Raw genomic sequence first — 17,245 nt, 5'->3', positions numbered from 1 at the left:
TAGAAACAAAGTAAGCAAAAGAGAAACTGGATTCAAAACACATAAATGAGAGATACACATGGTAAAACAATATGGCCAGAATGGTTTCTTATAGCATCAGGAGAGTGTGCCCAAAGCATCTCTAAATGCACTTGCTTACACAAACCTGTAAACCTATAAAGTAAAAAGGCACAGGTAGCCAGCTGCAGTCACTGTAAATTAAGGCGCCTACTCCTGTGCTCTCAAACTTGTACTCTAAGACCAAAAAAAATCCTAAAAAAGTCCTTCTGACTATCCCACCGCCACTGACCTCTCCGTCGTTGCCTCGGAGTAAAGACTGAGCCGAGGGGGAGGCGATGACTGATGGTCAAACGCGGTGTTAAATACACACTGCGGCGGACCTGAGAGGAAACTCCTTTTTCCCATGATTTGATTGGTTGTCAGCCTCCTCAGGTGTAGGCCAATAGGAACTAGGCTCGCAATCAGCCAACAAGAACCTACACGGACAAACACGGCCGCATTGGCAGGCGGACCCGTGAGAAATTCCCTCACTGGCATATGAGGACTGTGAAACAGTGTATTTTGTGTATTTTATCTACCCCGAGTCACAAGCAGAACCCGAAAAAGGCAGCTGTCCACAGCGCCACTGAAACAACGCTGGCGGACCTTAATGGAAACTATTAACTAGGACGCCGCTGCAGGCCCGCGCATTGGTTGCAGGCGGAGCCAATCAGCGGTGTCCATAAGTAAACACACTCGCGTTAAGGAGGCAGCCCGGCCTCGCATGGTGTCGAACAGCAAGCATGTAGCAATGTAAGCCGGCCCATCTGCCTGATCCAGATGGCTTACAGACATCATGAAAAGTATCCCAAATGTCCAAACGCACCAAATAGGTAGCAACACTAGGTGTGTATTACTAGTAGGGGCACTGCTAGGAGGTCGCGCATTGGTTCAATCAATCAATCAATCAGGTCATTTGTAGAGCGCACTACTCACCCGTAGGGTCTCAAGGCGCTGGGAGGGGGGGGGGGGTGCCGCTACTGCTCGAACAGCCAGGTCTTGAGCTTCTTCCTGAAGGAGAGGTGGTCTTGGGTCAGGCGCAGATTGGTCGGGAGTGAGTTCCAGGTCTTGGCGGCCAGGTAGGAGAAGGATCTTCCTCCTGTTGTCGCTCTTCGGATGCGGGGGACGGCGGCGAGGGCGTGGTTGGTTGATCTGAGGAGGCGCTTGGGAGTGTAGAAGTTGATCCGGTTGTTGAGGTAGCTCGGGCCTTGGTCGTGTAGGGCTTTGTGCGCGTGGGTGAGGAGCCGGAAGGTGATTCTCTTGTTGACCGGGAGCCAGTGCAGATCTCTCAGGTGTCCGGAGATGTGGCTGCGTCGGGGGATGTCGAGGATGAGTCTCGCCGAGGCGTTCTGGATCCGCTGGAGTCTCTTCTGGAGTTTGGCAGTAGTTCCGGCGTAGAGGGCGTTGCCGTAGTCCAGTCGGCTGGTGACGAGGGCTTGGGTGACCGTCTTCCTCGTCTCGGTGGGGATCCACCGGAAGATCTTACGTAGCATGCGCAGGATGTTGAAGCATGACGAGGAGACGGCGTTGACTTGCCTGGTCATGGAGAGGGAGGAGTCCAGGATGAAGCCCAGGTTGCGTGCGTGGTCCGTCGGTTCGGGTGCGGTGCCCAGGGCGGGGGGCCACCAGGAGTCGTCCCAGGCGGAGGGCGTGGAGCCCAGGATGAGTACCTCCGTCTTGTCTGAGTTCAGTTTCAGGCGGCTGGTCGTCATCCATTCGGCTACGTCTCTCATCCCTTCGTGCAGGTTGGCTCTGGCGGTGGCGGGGTCGTTGGTCAGGGAGAGGATCAGCTGGGTGTCGTCGGCGTAGGAGATGATGTTCAGGTTGTGTTGGCGTGCGATGGCCGCGAGGGGGCTCATGTAGACGTTGAAGAGGGTTGGGCTCAGCGAGGATCCTTGGGGTACGCCGCAGATGACTTTGGTGGCCTCCGACTTGTACGGTGGTAGGCGGACTCTTTGTGTTCTTCCGTCGAGGAAGGAGGTGATCCATTCCAGTGCCTTCTCCTGGATTCCGATGTTGCTGAGGCGCTGTACTAGGGTGCGGTGGCAGACAGTGTCGAAAGCCGCGGAGAGGTCCAGGAGGATGAGGGCCGCTGTTTCTCCGTTGTCCATCAGAGTTCGAAGGTCGTCGGTGGCGGCGATGAGGGCGGTCTCGGTGCTGTGGTTCGCTCGGAAGCCGGACTGGTTGTGGCTTAGCAAATGAGCAGCGTCCGTATGTCATCTTCCAGACGGACGATATTATTGGCTCAGACTCGCGTAAACACTCTCCCAAGTCTGTCTCGATATTTTAAACATAGGAAGAAGAATGAATCAATACAATTAGTAGATAAAGAGGCAAACCCATCCCAGTGACGATGTTAAAATCACTGGAGGCTCCCACGTTGCCTGAGGCAAAGCCCAGCAACCACTGTTAAACAAGAAAAGAGCACTAGTATAAGAGGGCTCTATCTCTATGAGTCTAAATTGTGTACTAACAGTGTGTAATTAAATGAGATATAAGTTAAATTTATGGTAGCAGATAATCTAGACCCCTCTGAAGTCAGGTGGGCAGACCCGACAAATAATGAACGTCCTAGAGGCAGGGGGGCGTACTGAATAAGCAAGGTGTCTCCAATGCCTCCAATGCCTAATAGTGACTCTGTAGTAGGCAAAACCCACGGGAGTATCTACTGGGCCTTTCCTAAATGGTCCACATGAATGCACCTAATCACCTACAGGTCGTCAAGATCCCATGGAAACAGAGGTGTGTAGTAGTGCTCAGCATTTCCAAATACACAATTGTGCATTCACAACTGCATCCAAGGAATGTCATCATTCAGTCCTTCTGTATCACTATGAAGTTTGAAAACCCACTTTTGTTCTTTCCTCAACAGAAAAAGTGAAACATCCGTAACGTGACTGGGTATATAGGGTTGTTCAAGAACCAGCCATCTCAGTTCATCGGGACTGTGTCTCTTGTCAAGAAAGTGAGTGGTGAGCCGTGTTGCCTGCTTTTTGCGTCTCATGGTGCTCATATGTTCCTGCACGCGCAATTTAATTTTTCTTGCGGTCATGCCGATATACCTTAGTCCACAGGGGCAGGTAATCTGGTATATCACTTTCTCACTGTTACAATTAGTGTGGCGTTTCAATTGCCAAGGTCGAGAGGTCCCGATGTCCACTTCAAGAGTTTTAGTAGTTAGCGGACATACTGAGCAATTCCCGCACGGATGATGTCCTCGTACCGGAGGCAGACCCCATAGAGTGGGTGAAGATTCACCCAATTCTTGTCGAGGTCGTGTATGAACAAGAGAGTCTCTCAGGTTGTTCCCTCTTTTAAATGAAAAGAGTGGAAGGGGAATAGGCGCCTTAATTTACAGTGACTGCAGCTGGCTACCTGTGCCTTTTTACTTTATAGGTTTACAGGTTTGTGTAAGCAAGTGCATTTAGAGATGCTTTGGGCACACTCTCCTGATGCTATAAGAAACCATTCTGGCCATATTGTTTTACCATGTGTATCTCTCATTTATGTGTTTTGAATCCAGTTTCTCTTTTGCTTACTTTGTTTCTACCACCACTGGTTATAACTTTAAAAGTGTTCTGTTTGTTTCCAGTGCGTGGCCTCCTTTTATCCTGAGCAGTGGCCAGGTGAGGTGAGGTTTTCTCTCCCCACAATAAGGGTGAGTGTCTTACTAGTGTTCATAGTCATATCATAAAGACCACAGAAACATGAGCTTGTAGTCTTTGAACTTGTTCTGTTGACATTATGTGTCTATGTCTCTGTTTCTTTCTTTTTGTATTTTGTCTATGCAGGAGAAGATACACTATTTTCATTTTGGAAAGCGGGTGTAGATTCCACTTCACATCACTTAAGTAAGTGTTGCAGTAGCACCATAGGTCCTGACGAAAGCCGTTTTAGGCTGAAACATGTTGACCGAATAACAACACTGGTGGGTAGCAATTCTTTACATGCTATCAGCATACTGTTTTTAACCATACCAATTTGATGGTCAGCCCCAATAAAGTGTTTTATGACATCATTGTAGGTATTTTTAGAATCACTTGGATCATTTTCCTTTTTCTTCTTTTTCTTTGAGCACTGCAAACTTAGCCCCTCCCGCTCATATACTGTCATTTGTTGGTGTAATGTTCTGGGTCCATCACTAGACAGTCCTATGGATTGATTCCGAGGCAGATCCTAGAGGACACCATTTACCAACACATACCCAGATGACGAGATTCCACTTATGAGTGGGCTGATGGGTATCCTTTTCCTGTTTTTGTATCTTCTCTTTTTTCTTTTTTCTTGTCTTTCTCCAGATCAACTGTGTAGTCTGGGTATGAAAAGAGGACACTATTAGGTCCCAAAGAGAGATTTGCTATTTTCTTTTCTCTCCCTCTGTATTCTTCAGACCCGTTGGATATAGCAGCATCCAAAACTTTAAAAAAGAAAGAGAAACGATGTGAGAGAGTAAGAAAGAGAAAGAGAGAAAAAAGGACATTAAAACGTGGGAGAGACACACACGACAGGGGTGGTGGGTGCCTGAAGCCAGAGGCGCAACCACAGTCAAAAAAATCGGGGGGTACTAGTGTAGTGTAGTTCCTATTATCCCAATAGGCTCTGCGCATTGGAATAATACCTTCAATAGTATAGGCCTAGACCAGACGTTAACTAGGTCTACTACTGTCGATATTAGACTTAAAGTTTTGGGTTTGCCAGCTAGCTCAGAGTTCACTAGAAACTTTCTCGAATAGGCAAGGAGGAGTTTAACCTCCCTGGATAGACAAGAAGGGATTTAGTTTCTGACAACCATAGAACATGACAACTTTGCTCTCCCCTAATCAAGAGTGTATCTCTAGAGTCGTGTGAAAACAAAAGACGACTTATTTTACTCAGTCAGTACGTGCATTCTTAGTCTCACCAGATTGTAGAGAAAAGGAAGAGACGGGCGTGTTCAATAAAAGATGTTGTTTATTGATCAGTCTCTTTTCTCATACAAGAGAAATGGATCGATATTATTGCAATACTTATGGTTAAGTAAAGTGCATACATTAAAAGCAGAAGTATAAAATAATACTGTAAAAACATTGATATGGTTTCTAAGCCATATGATGGTTTAAAATGGATAAAGTATATACATACACATATACATTTGACTAATCGTACTCAACTGGTGTTTCTAACTACGTCTACCCCGTGTACCTGACCTAAGCCTAATACGTGGGCGGGAATAGAAAGTTACAGTTTATGTTAAGTTTGTTTTGCCAAGTGACTGACTAAAGAATTCTCTGTGAGGGGTTATTCAGTTCTGTACCTGGAATCTAGGATGAATGAGGGATGGTATCTCTCGTCTCTGGTCTCGACATTCCAGGCTGCCTGCGAGGGCTACCCGGAAGCGCCGGAGCTGGATTTCTCGGCAGGAGAAAAGGCAGCTTCTCGTTCTCAGCGCGTCAGGAAGGCGGGGCTGCGCCAGCGGGGTCTGCTCTGCTCTGGGCTTCGGCAAGTCTGGCTGCTCCGATCTCGTCACCACCGCGTGTGTTTGCATAGGGCAATATCGGTAATATTTATACCTTTAAGGTGCCGAGATTGACGTAAGGATGGACATAGATACGTCAATAAGGATGTCATACGACCTGGTCGTTAGCACATTCTTTTGCTGAAGTTCTCGGTGAAATCAAAACAATGGCCGCAGGGTTTTTCTCAGGTTGTCATAGGTTTGATTTGTTTTGAGAACTCCGTATGCCTTATCAGGGGCTGGAGGAATATCGCTTGTCTAATTAGATGGCAAGCGTTATGTCCTAATCAGATAACACGTTCCTGTGCCGTAGTGTGGTTTCATCAGATAACGGTTTCTGCATCATGGGGGTTTTCTGCCTCATGGGATGGCTGCTAGTTAACTTGTTAACCAGAATAGGGTCAGGAATAGGGGGATCGATACAGAACCTATAGGAATACATCACACCCACTCCACGCTAACTATGGACATATTTACTAATCTAGGCATAGTAAAACATACTGTAGAGTATAGTGTATACCTTACCACCCCAAAATACATAAATGCATTTTGAAATTATCAAATATACGGAAAAAGGCATTCATATGTACTACATGCACTCAAGCTGTAGAATAATGCTAAAGTAATCACGCATATGTATACATTATTGCTAATTGGTATATGTGAATTTACACATGAAATGGCTCTTAATACAGAAAAAAGGTTCGAGACCATTTCATCACAGAATAAAATAATTATGAACATACCAGCGGGCAACAATTGTCTATAAAGTATCTAAAAATAGAAATTTTAGTTCTCTAAGAATAGTTCTTACTTTAAGCAGAAGATAAGTGTCCCGAAAAAATCGTAAAAATATTTTTGGGGCTGTTGAAAAAATTGCTGTCCGTGAACTGGAGGGAAAATTGTTCATGGTATTCTGTTATTAAAGTTGAAGGCCAAATTCAGGGAACGCCGTGTGCGAGCTTGCTCAAAAGTCTCTATTTCTGCTCTGGTGAGAACATCATATCATTTAGACTGTCGAAAAAGCTGTCAACAGCTTCCTGGGAGAGTTCCACTAACTCGGAAAAAGGGGTAACCATGCATTCGTTCGCATGATTGTCTCCACTGGCGGTTTGGTTTGGATTGCTGACAGAAGGTCGTACCTGATCGATGCTGCTTTCATCTTGAACTTCACTACCCCTTAATCGTGATGGTGAAGCTTCTACGAATGCCGTCATCAGGATTGGTAGCCGTTGAGGGCAGCACAAAGCATGAGCCTTTATTGGACTCAACAATGTTTCTGCATCCATTGGCGCATCCGATTGTAGCGTCAGACAGGTGTCTAACACGCATTCTTCTCCGCATAGCAGGCACCTTAATACAGGTAAAACACATCGATGCCACATTGGTCGAAATATAGAAACCAAGTCATGTTCAGGTCTCTAAGCCGGGATAGTCCCAGGATTTTTGATATCCGGTCCCGGTATCCAATGGCTCGGATTGTTTCTTCCCTTGTCGCAGGTGTTTTGTCTGTGACATGGTTTGCCATAACGAAATATTAGGACCAAGAATAGGATTCCTGCAATTAGTCCCAAAATGAGGGGAAGTCCGCCAAAAATCGAATGGACGAAATCTGGAAAAATACCCAGTATGGCTTTGAATGGTGTTAATGCCATCGAAAATACTGTCTTAAATACCTTTGAGACTCCACTGGTATCAGAAATATTTAAGATTTCATTCAGGATTTCTGCGAAATGTATGGGGGAATTAGTTGATAATAAGGAGTGAATCTCTGCAGTCGTCCTTGCGACTAGGAGATCATACGTTTCTTTTGATGACGTGAGCCTGGTCGGCGTCTGAAGAAGCACTGTTTTCATTCTGCTCAAAGTATCTATTCGAATAGAAGTAATTTTCAAGTTGGGCCATGCCCTTGCCTCCCTGTCTGGAAAGGAGCTGGGGAACAATAAGCGTCCACAGCACTTGACCTTCGCAGTCGTAGTTACGAGATAAGGAGTCCCGGGCATAAGACTACAACATCTGCGATCTACAATTAGAATGTAACTCCCATTGTAGAGTCTTTGAAAGAATGGTTCTATCTCTGTTGCAGGTGCGCCTTGCTGGTGACATGAAAGGTTATTTGAGTTCCCTTCACAGGCTCCGTGCAAACTAATTCCATTACACAGAAGTGTACCGCTTAGTGACATTTCACAATTGTTGCCACTAAGAAACACTTTCTGACCTTTATTACTGACACATGCATGTGAATAGGGCAGGTTCCATGTTGTTTTAATGTACCCTTTTCCCAATTTTTCGTACATGCCAGCCTGTATATATTTTTGGCAGTATCGAAACCTGAAGGTTGATATTGGAATATTAATTATCCCATGTATTATCCATTCACTGACAGGTCGTTCTGACATTGTCACTGGTAATCTTTCGAGTTTCTCAATGCTCAGGATTGTATAATCAGCTCCCTTTTGTGCCATACTGATTTGTTTATCAGTAAGGTTAAAGATATTGAATAGTGACGTTGTGTTGATTAAACGCCAAGGCACATAGCCTGAACGCAGATTTTGTAACGTCCAGCCAAGCTGTACAATAGAACGCAATTGGGACTGACCGTGTTGTAACAACAGTAAGTCTTGCGATAATATGTCGATTGCTGAAGACACAATGCTGTCCAGAGAAAAAATTCTGGAGGACAGAGTCATTAACCCATTGTCCACTACAGAAAGTGATTTTTCCAAATGAATACGGTCAATTTCCCGTATTCTTTCTGCTGTTTCAATTTGAGTCACCTTCCAGGCCTCGTTGTATGCTGCATATGCAGAGGCTGCTATGAAACGTTTTTGACGCTGTTTGCGCGGTCCCATAATGAAATCACGCAAGTCAGCACCATCAGTAAGTAAAGTTAGGTGTTGCTTAATTTCTGCCAGTGTGGAAGTTTGTAGCCATTGAAGGCATAATTTGCCCACACTGTAGGTGGTTATTATCCCTGGGTGTTGTCTTTGGGGATATCTAGGGTCTGGCCTGGTCAATTTGAACCCCTGTGTTTTGTTCAGGAATCTGTCTTGACAGTTATTAGTATCTGTGGGCCAGATCAACCACTGTTTCCAATCTGGATGTGTTCTGTTTTGGCTTAATACATAGTTTACGTCTATCTCCTCATCTGTAGAGGTATTGCTGTACATTGTTGGTTTTGGAATAGACGGTTTATTTAAGTCTTTGATTTTGGCTAGGCCAAGACAGGTAGTTTGTTGAACAGTGTCATTTAAAAATATAATTTGTTCTGGGATCATGCAGGCTCTAAACAAATATTCTATACCTTGTACTTGCCATTCTTTCGTACCCCAAACACTTTTTACTTCAACATTTTTGTCCCAATAATCAAAACCAAAAGTATTCATTTGTTCAAAGAATGAGTCTGAATATATTAATTTCGTGTTTGTTATCATGGTCTTTGTCCCTGTCTTATTTGACAATTTGAAATAAAATGTTTCAGCATTACTTGTGTTAAAACCTGAAAAATATGGATATTTGTCATAAAAGGTTCTTGAGCTTCCTTTTGGAGGGGTTGCACAATGTTCCCATTGATTATAATTTAAAACATTTCTAGGTTGTGCAGATCTATGTAGAAAATGGTTACCATAGTGGTTATAACAGTACATACTATCATAATTTGTTGAACCCTGCAAATAATCATGTTTGGTAAATTTAGCAGACATCACTAGGTCAGACATCATATTATTTATACTTTCGAAGTCCCAATCATCAGCAAATGAGCTTGGTTTTACAAAGTCACTTAATGAGATCTTAATTTGGTGTGGATATTTCAGGATTTCAACCGGACCATAGATTTCGTAGTCAGTGTTGTCCCATGCTACCCCACCCGGTATAGGATTGGCTGTGAAGTTGACTGAAGAAAGTTCTCTTTTCTTGACGTGTGAAGATGTGTGTGGTTTGAGGATCAAGTTGATTTTCTGACTTGCTGTGTCCATTTTGGCATATTTTCCCTCAATGAAGCGTCCCAAAGTTAGTACCATGATGAGCCAAAGTATGAGGATAAATGCACCAAAACCCACCCAGAATTCAATCCATGGAGAAATTAGATATGTTTCTTTCAGTTGTTTCAAAAGTTCTTTAGCTTTATCTTTAAAGGTTTTTGTTGATGGCTGTGTTTTTGATTCACTGAAGCCTTCAGAGGAATCATCGAAGTTTATGAAGTAGCCGGATGCAGTTCTGTCAATTGTCCCAATTGCTTCAGGATTACTGTTTCTTGCATATTCGTCTGTTACTTCATTGTACGTTGGTGTGTCTCTGCTAAATGTTTTTATTTGGGTTTTCAGAGGTTTAAGTTCCATTGCATTGTTGCATAGTCCTTGTTGTTCTTGTGTAGGCGTTTCGAATGTGATTAGCCTCTTAGTTAGGACCTCTGTATTGGTAGCAAACCTTGGTGTTGTGCTACTTATTGGGAGTCCACTTGGCCTACTATTTGTTATCGGCCACATGATTGTGGTTTTACCAGGTCGATTGATACAACTCGGTTCTCCTTTTTACCAGCAAGCGGCGGTAGTACAACTGATCTTGTCCCGTTGATAGACAATACAGGAACTGCTTTTCTGTAAGAAGGCCCAAATTCCTTCTTTACCGCGATCTTTTCTCTGACTAGATCCCCGACTTTTGGAATCCAGACAGGTCTTGCTGGGACAGGTGGTGGTTCTTCAGTGGTTGTTGGCTGTTGTTTCAACTTTATGTTGCTCAGGTCTTTTCTTGTTTCGTTTAAGTCCTGTAAAATAGCCAAACGATCTTTGATATCAAAGCTTTTTTCCTTCACCACTGAAGTTTGACTGTCGAGGTCTAAGACTAACATCCTAGTTCCAAATAATAATTCGTACGGACTGAATCCCTTCAGAGAATTTCTTGGCAGGTTATTTAGACTACGTTGGACACTTATTAGATGTTTGACCCACCCAGCTCCCGAACCTAATATCCTTTCTGTTATAGATTGCTTTCTGCCTTGGTTTTTTCTTTACACCATCCCGTATCCCTCAGGAAGGAAGTGAGAAGAATCCCGCTATGCTATGCTCATTTGGCCGAGCTTTCCCACAAGCTTGAGGGCTAAAGTGAAAACATTGGTCAAACGTAGCATGCTCCTAGCGTATATGCCATTTAGACTCGCAAATCTTTGTATAACAGTCCAGACGTCAGCCGAGTGCTGGTGATCTACATTATAAGTGGAACTTAGCCTGTATATGTTAATCGGACGCTTTGCTTTTTACTGTTGATTCTTTCCGGAGTGAAACGACACGGTATTACACCGTTTCTCTCACCACTGCGATCTCTGTTGCAGTTTGGGTATTTTTTTACAAAAATGTCATGATGCAGGCTCATGCCTGGCCACCAGTACACTGATTGTAGTTCTTCCAGAGAATCTTTTAGTTTGAGGTGTCTGAGACCCTCGCCCATATGTGCGTCTGCTATTAACAAGTTTCTCCTGTCCATGTTTGGAATTACTCTATCCCCCACTCCAGGGATTCGAGCAAAAGGGATGGAGTTTGCATCGATTATGTATGTGTAATTGAGTGGATAGTTGATCGGTAACGCTGAGCAGTCGCCTTTTGATGACGTTCTCACCGCCAGCACTGTTTCACCGTCAATATACTTCACTGTACGCTTTTTTCGAGCTACGGAAGCCGATTTAGTTGCTACCGCTGTGGCTGTCTCAGCCAATGAATTCCCTGCAACGTGAACGCCATCACGCTGATGACTCAGTGAGTGTGTCACGTGAGTCTTTGGTAGTTCTTTTTGTAAAAGAGCTATTTGTTCCCAAAGCAGTTTCTGCTTTATTGTTGCATCTTTCTCATCTTTGTAACCGTTTTGAATCCATGTCTGCAAATCCTTGTTATATGATTTGACACAGTAATATGAATCGGACACTATAAGTGTCGGGAATTCGCGATCCGCATTATCTAGCGCCATTTTCAATGCTAATATTTCAGTCTGTTGTTCTGAATTAGTTTCTACTGAGTGTGTTTTTGTTAATAGAGGTCTTAGTTTGCCTCCGCGCCACACTTCTTTTGTAATCTCACATGTGGGGTTGTATGCTTGTTCTCCCCAAACGGAGGGTTGAGCATGTCCGTCTGTATAGATTACACAGGCGTACTGTCGTAATGGCAGAATGTCGGCTGGCAGAGGGAATGTTCTTTCATATTCTAGATTTTTTAATTCCTTTAGTTCTGGATCAAAGTAGTAGTATACTTTGTCCGTGGTGATTGAATTCACCCATTGTATCCATTCCGGATTCAATGTTGTTGTTGGTAAATTACACGGTGTTGTTAATGCCTCAAAGGCTGATTCTGCTGTTCTGACTGTGATACGTCTACCGTCAGCTTTATCTTTTTCTCTAGCTATTGCGGTTTGAACTGCATGAATAATGTTTTCTTTAATGCTGAACCTCTTTTCAGCTTCTGTGTACAAGTGTGACTTGAATGCAATTGGTACCTTTTCTCCCTCATTAGAGGTCAGGTATGTGAATCCGCATCTTCCTGGGATGACTCGAATCACAAGATTGCGTGTGTTGTCACGTGTTTCCAATTTTGTTTTAATTAACATGTCTGTTTGTAAGGATCTCAGAATTTCTGTGTGTATTTGAGTCCAATTGGTTCTTTTAAAATCTGGTTTTATTAGATCATAAAGGGGTTTGACCCTTTCTGCGTAATTTGCAATGTATGTTCTTCCGAAATTTAGGAAGCCTAGAATTGACTGTAGGTTTTTTAGTGTTCTAGGTGCTTGGAGTACGGCACATTTCTCTAGGAAATTGTCAGCCAGGCTTTTGCCTTCACCTGATAATTCATATCCTAAGAACAGGACTGTTAGATGGGCAATTCTAGATTTTTTAAAGTTGAATTTGTAACCCTCTGCTGCGAACCCAAGTATTATGGTGTTCACTCTCTTCAAGTGAGTATCCAAGTCATCATCTGTTAAATAAATGTCATCGACATAAGCTAATGCTTCGTCATCATATGTTTGTAGTAATTCTGTTACTCTCGCTGAGAATACTCCCGGGCTGTTCTTGTACCCCTGGGCTAACCGACAGAATTGTTTTTGAGTGCCATTTATTGAGAACGCAGACAAATAACTGCTCTCTGGTGCTATGTTTTGACAAAAGAATCCATTAGAGATGTCTAATGTTGTTTTGTATTTTTTGCGCACTATGTTATTCATTAGTGCAGCACTATGCGAGTTTTGCACTGCAAAGGTTTTGCAACATGAGTTAAGGTGTCGGTAATCCAAAACTAGACGGTATGAATTGTCTGGTTTGGAGACCGGAAACAAAGGGTTGTTCATTTGTGAGGTGCAAGTTTCAATCACCCCCTGGTATTCTAGCTGATCTAGTATTTCTTTTACCTGTTTTTTAGCTTCTTGCTTAATTGGGTACTGCCTTTGTGCAGTAGGTTGTGATTTTAACTGGATTTTGTGAGGAGGAGAGTCCTCATCCCATCCTACATGATTTTTATATAAAGCAGGAGCTTGAGCTACTGCCCACTTTCTGGCAAGTGTGTTTTTTTTATGAATTGGGATATGATTTGAGAAGGCAGGCATAATTATTTCTTCGCCATGAGGGCAGTCCCTGACAAACTCTGGTGGCCAGTCTTTTTCAGCTAGAAGGATGTCATAGCCCTTGGAAAGATTATCCCAAAATAGTCCCCTTATTTTTCTAGTCTTATCCCCTTCTATACCTAAAGTTATTTCATATATTTTGTGAGGTTTGCTAACTCTGGTGTCTGCAGTTTCCACTTGAAGATATTCATTCGTGTCCACTGTCTCCAGATGATTCATAAGGACTTTGCGAGCTATGCTCACTTCTGCTGCGCTGTCTAGCACTGTCTGAGCCCATTCTCCGTTTTTCAGTTGTGTCCTCAGTATTCTCGGCATTGTTAACTATTTTAATGCTGGCTACCTTCTTTTTTGGAAATTGTAATTTCTTTTTCAGATGAGCAGGTTCCTTGTCTTTGGACTTGGCGTGCTCTTCTCTTTGTTCTGATCGTCCTCTTCTTTCCGATTTCTGCGAGGAAGTCTGAAAAGATTGAGAGGGACGTGTATCATTGTCTTGATATCTATCAGGCTTTTTTATATTATCCCTATTTCTAAGGTTATATCTTTTCCCAGAGGGGTCACTTTGGGGTGACCTGTGTCTTTGGTTAGGAGATTTTTCTCTCCGCCGAGGAGATCTTCCTCTGGACTGGAATTTCTTTTCTTTAGGATTGGATTGTTTGTTTCCATCCCAGCTCTTTTTTTGTGATGTTGAATTATTATTAAAAAATATTTTTTCGGGACTTTCAATCAGTTGTGGTTTTACTGGTATTCCACCTAAACTATCTCTACCTAGTTCCTCATAGGATTTTTCTATGATTCTGGCAATTTCAGCTGGTTGGTCTGCTATATCTGTCTCTTTTAACCTCTGGCGGATCGCCACGTTTGCTGCTTCTCCCTTGATGTTGGCTAATAATATAGCCGAGACCTGCTTGAAGTCTTTTAGTAATTTCATACCAAGAGTTAAAGCGGGTTCTGGACCGTATTCATCTTGAATTTGTTTTAGCACATCTGGTATTACCGAAATGGATGGAACACCGTGCGTTTTTGTGTAAATGGAAGCAAAGACTGTACCCCAAGTGTCACAGTCCTCCACGTGTGGTGCGATTCCCATTGGAAGACAGATAGTCAGAATCCTGTGTTTTTCTAACGGGGTGGTGTCTGGAAACACCGCCTCTATTTGGGTGATTTTTTGTGCTAGCCAGAATGGTATTTGTTCCCGTTTAGCCGGTACTTTACCTAGGCAGGACTGTATGTTCTGTGGTGTAATTTTATTTGTGTTCCCCTGGTGAGGGGTCAGCTGTGGAATTTTAATTGCTGGTTGTATTGTTGAAGTCCGCATCACATATTGGACTAATTGTCTATGTACTTTTATTAATTGTTTTAGCTGTGATAAAAGCTCTGGTGCAGGCATTCTTTCGATGTCTGGATGTGGTGTGTATCCGGCTAGGACCGACCACGTTGCTCCTGGTCTACCTAAGGGACCGAGCCTGGTGATGTGATTGTTATGTTTTAGGGCGCCATTAAATAAGAGCAGATGCTCTTGAAATTTAAGTGGTACTTCCACTTCCTCGAAAGGAGTGTACTCCTCAGGAGGTTCCTCTGTTTTGTAATAGTGGAAGTACTTCGTTACAGCATTTGCTGCTGGAAAGTTTATCCATGTGTAGAATACCTCTGTCTGCCGATATTCGTGTGCCTCAATTACGAATATGACTGTGCCACCTCTCGGTGTCAGTCCATTTTCTATAAGTTTTAAAGTTATAGATTTTCTTTTGATGACCGGGATGAGTATTATACCCGGGTCTGCTTCTTGTATAGCAGTATCAGCTGCTGCCAGTTCAGTTGCTATTCTAACTGTCTCTCTTTCATCATCACTGTCTCCCATTTTACCGACAGGAAGGTTATTACTTTTGTTTGCAGATCAGGTTTCTTATGGAAACAAAGATTAGATGCACAATATTTTGGAACAGTGTATCCTTCAACGTTGACTAAACCAAGAACCATACATAGGAGTTCCCTCCTGCGAGGTCTGGCGGATATGACCTTTCGCCCACTCCAGACGTCTTTGGAGTATTATGGGGAAAAGGGGTCTGAGTGAAAAAGCACGACTGAGTTACTCTAAATGTCTTACATTAGTTTTATCGCCTTATCCAAACGAGTTGGGCGCCATGTAGTGCAGTTCCTATTATCCCAATAGGCTCTGCGCATTGGAATAATACCTTCAATAGTATAGGCCTAGACCAGACGTTAACTAGGTCTACTACTGTCGATATTAGACTTAAAGTTTTGGGTTTGCCAGCTAGCTCAGAGTTCACTAGAAACTTTCTCGAATAGGCAAGGAGGAGTTTAACCTCCCTGGATAGACAAGAAGGGATTTAGTTTCTGACAACCATAGAACATGACAACTTTGCTCTCCCCTAATCAAGAGTGTATCTCTAGAGTCGTGTGAAAACAAAAGACGACTTATTTTACTCAGTCAGTACGTGCATTCTTAGTCTCACCAGATTGTAGAGAAAAGGAAGAGACGGGCGTGTTCAATAAAAGATGTTGTTTATTGATCAGTCTCTTTTCTCATACAAGAGAAATGGATCGATATTATCGCAATACTTATGGTTAAGTAAAGTGCATACATTAAAAGCAGAAGTATAAAATAATACTGTAAAAACATTGATATGGTTTCTAAGCCATATGATGGTTTAAAATGGATAAAGTATATACATACACATATACATTTGACTAATCGTACTCAACTGGTGTTTCTAACTACGTCTACCCCGTGTACCTGACCTAAGCCTAATACGTGGGCGGGAATAGAAAGTTACAGTTTAAGTTAAGTTTGTTTTGCCAAGTGACTGACTAAAGAATTATCTGTGAGGGGTTATTCAGTTCTGTACCTGGAATCTAGGATGAATGAGGGATGGTATCTCTCGTCTCTGGTCTCGACATTCCAGGCTGCCTGCGAGGGCTACCCGGAAGCGCCGGAGCTGGATTTCTCGGCAGGAGAAAAGGCAGCTTCTCGTTCTCAGCGCGTCAGGAAGGCGGGGCTGCGCCAGCGGGGTCTGCTCTGCTCTGGGCTTCGGCAAGTCTGGCTGCTCCGATCTCGTCACCACCGCGTGTGTTTACATAGGGCAATATCGGTAATATTTATACCTTTAAGGTGCCGAGATTGACGTAAGGATGGACATAGATACGTCAATAAGGATGTCATACGACCTGGTCGTTAGCACATTCTTTTGCTGAAGTTCTCGGTGAAATCAAAACAATGGCCGCAGGGTTTTTCCCAGGTTGTCATAGGTTTGATTTGTTTTGAGAACTCCGTATGCCTTATCAGGGGCTGGAGGAATATCGCTTGTCTAATTAGATGGCAAGCGTTATGACCTAATCAGATAACACGTTCCTGTGCCGTAGTGTGGTTTCATCAGATAACGGTTTCTGCATCATGGGGGTTTTCTGCCTCATGGGATGGCTGCTAGTTAACTTGTTAACCAGAATAGGGTCAGGAATAGGGGGATCGATACAGAACCTATAGGAATACATCACACTAGAAAAAAAAATTGGGGGGCTTAACTTCAAGCAAAAAGAAGAGTGGAGCTGCAGGGGCTATAAGCGGGGGGGGGACATCAAACCCTCATTAACAAGCAAAATGTCTTTAAAAGACCTGTGAAGTACTCGGGTGCAACTGTGTGTGGGCCCAGGAAGCTATCTGATCCTAGCTGAAGCCCCGTTAACCCAATGTGTGTTTTGCGCGCCTGCTGCATACTACACATTCTCTCGTTTCACAGATAACTTGTAGTGAAGCTCAACATCTAAAAGATATTAAAAAAAAGATGTTATGATTGGTAATTGTTACTATATTAATTTGGAGTTAGATAACATTGCGCTTTTATACACCTTCCTTCTCACCTTTCTACAAACTGTTTGTATTGGTAATATTCCGGACATTTCAGCGATTATAAAAACGTTCCTGCTATTGGGAAAAAATGTATACATGTAAATTAATACACTATATAGGAGTGCGCTGGTCTAAAATACTAAGTCCCGTTTTTGTACCTAGTCTGCTACAACCCTGACTCCCTCCGATGCGTACTCAAGCCTCACTGCTCACCTTTTCATGGATAAGACACCTTCTGCATGATGTAG

The sequence above is a fragment of the Lissotriton helveticus genome, chromosome 10 (genome assembly GCF_964261635.1).
Source record: "Lissotriton helveticus chromosome 10, aLisHel1.1, whole genome shotgun sequence".
NCBI lineage: Eukaryota > Metazoa > Chordata > Amphibia > Caudata > Salamandridae > Lissotriton > Lissotriton helveticus.
Note: the sequence above shows the minus strand (reverse complement) of the source record.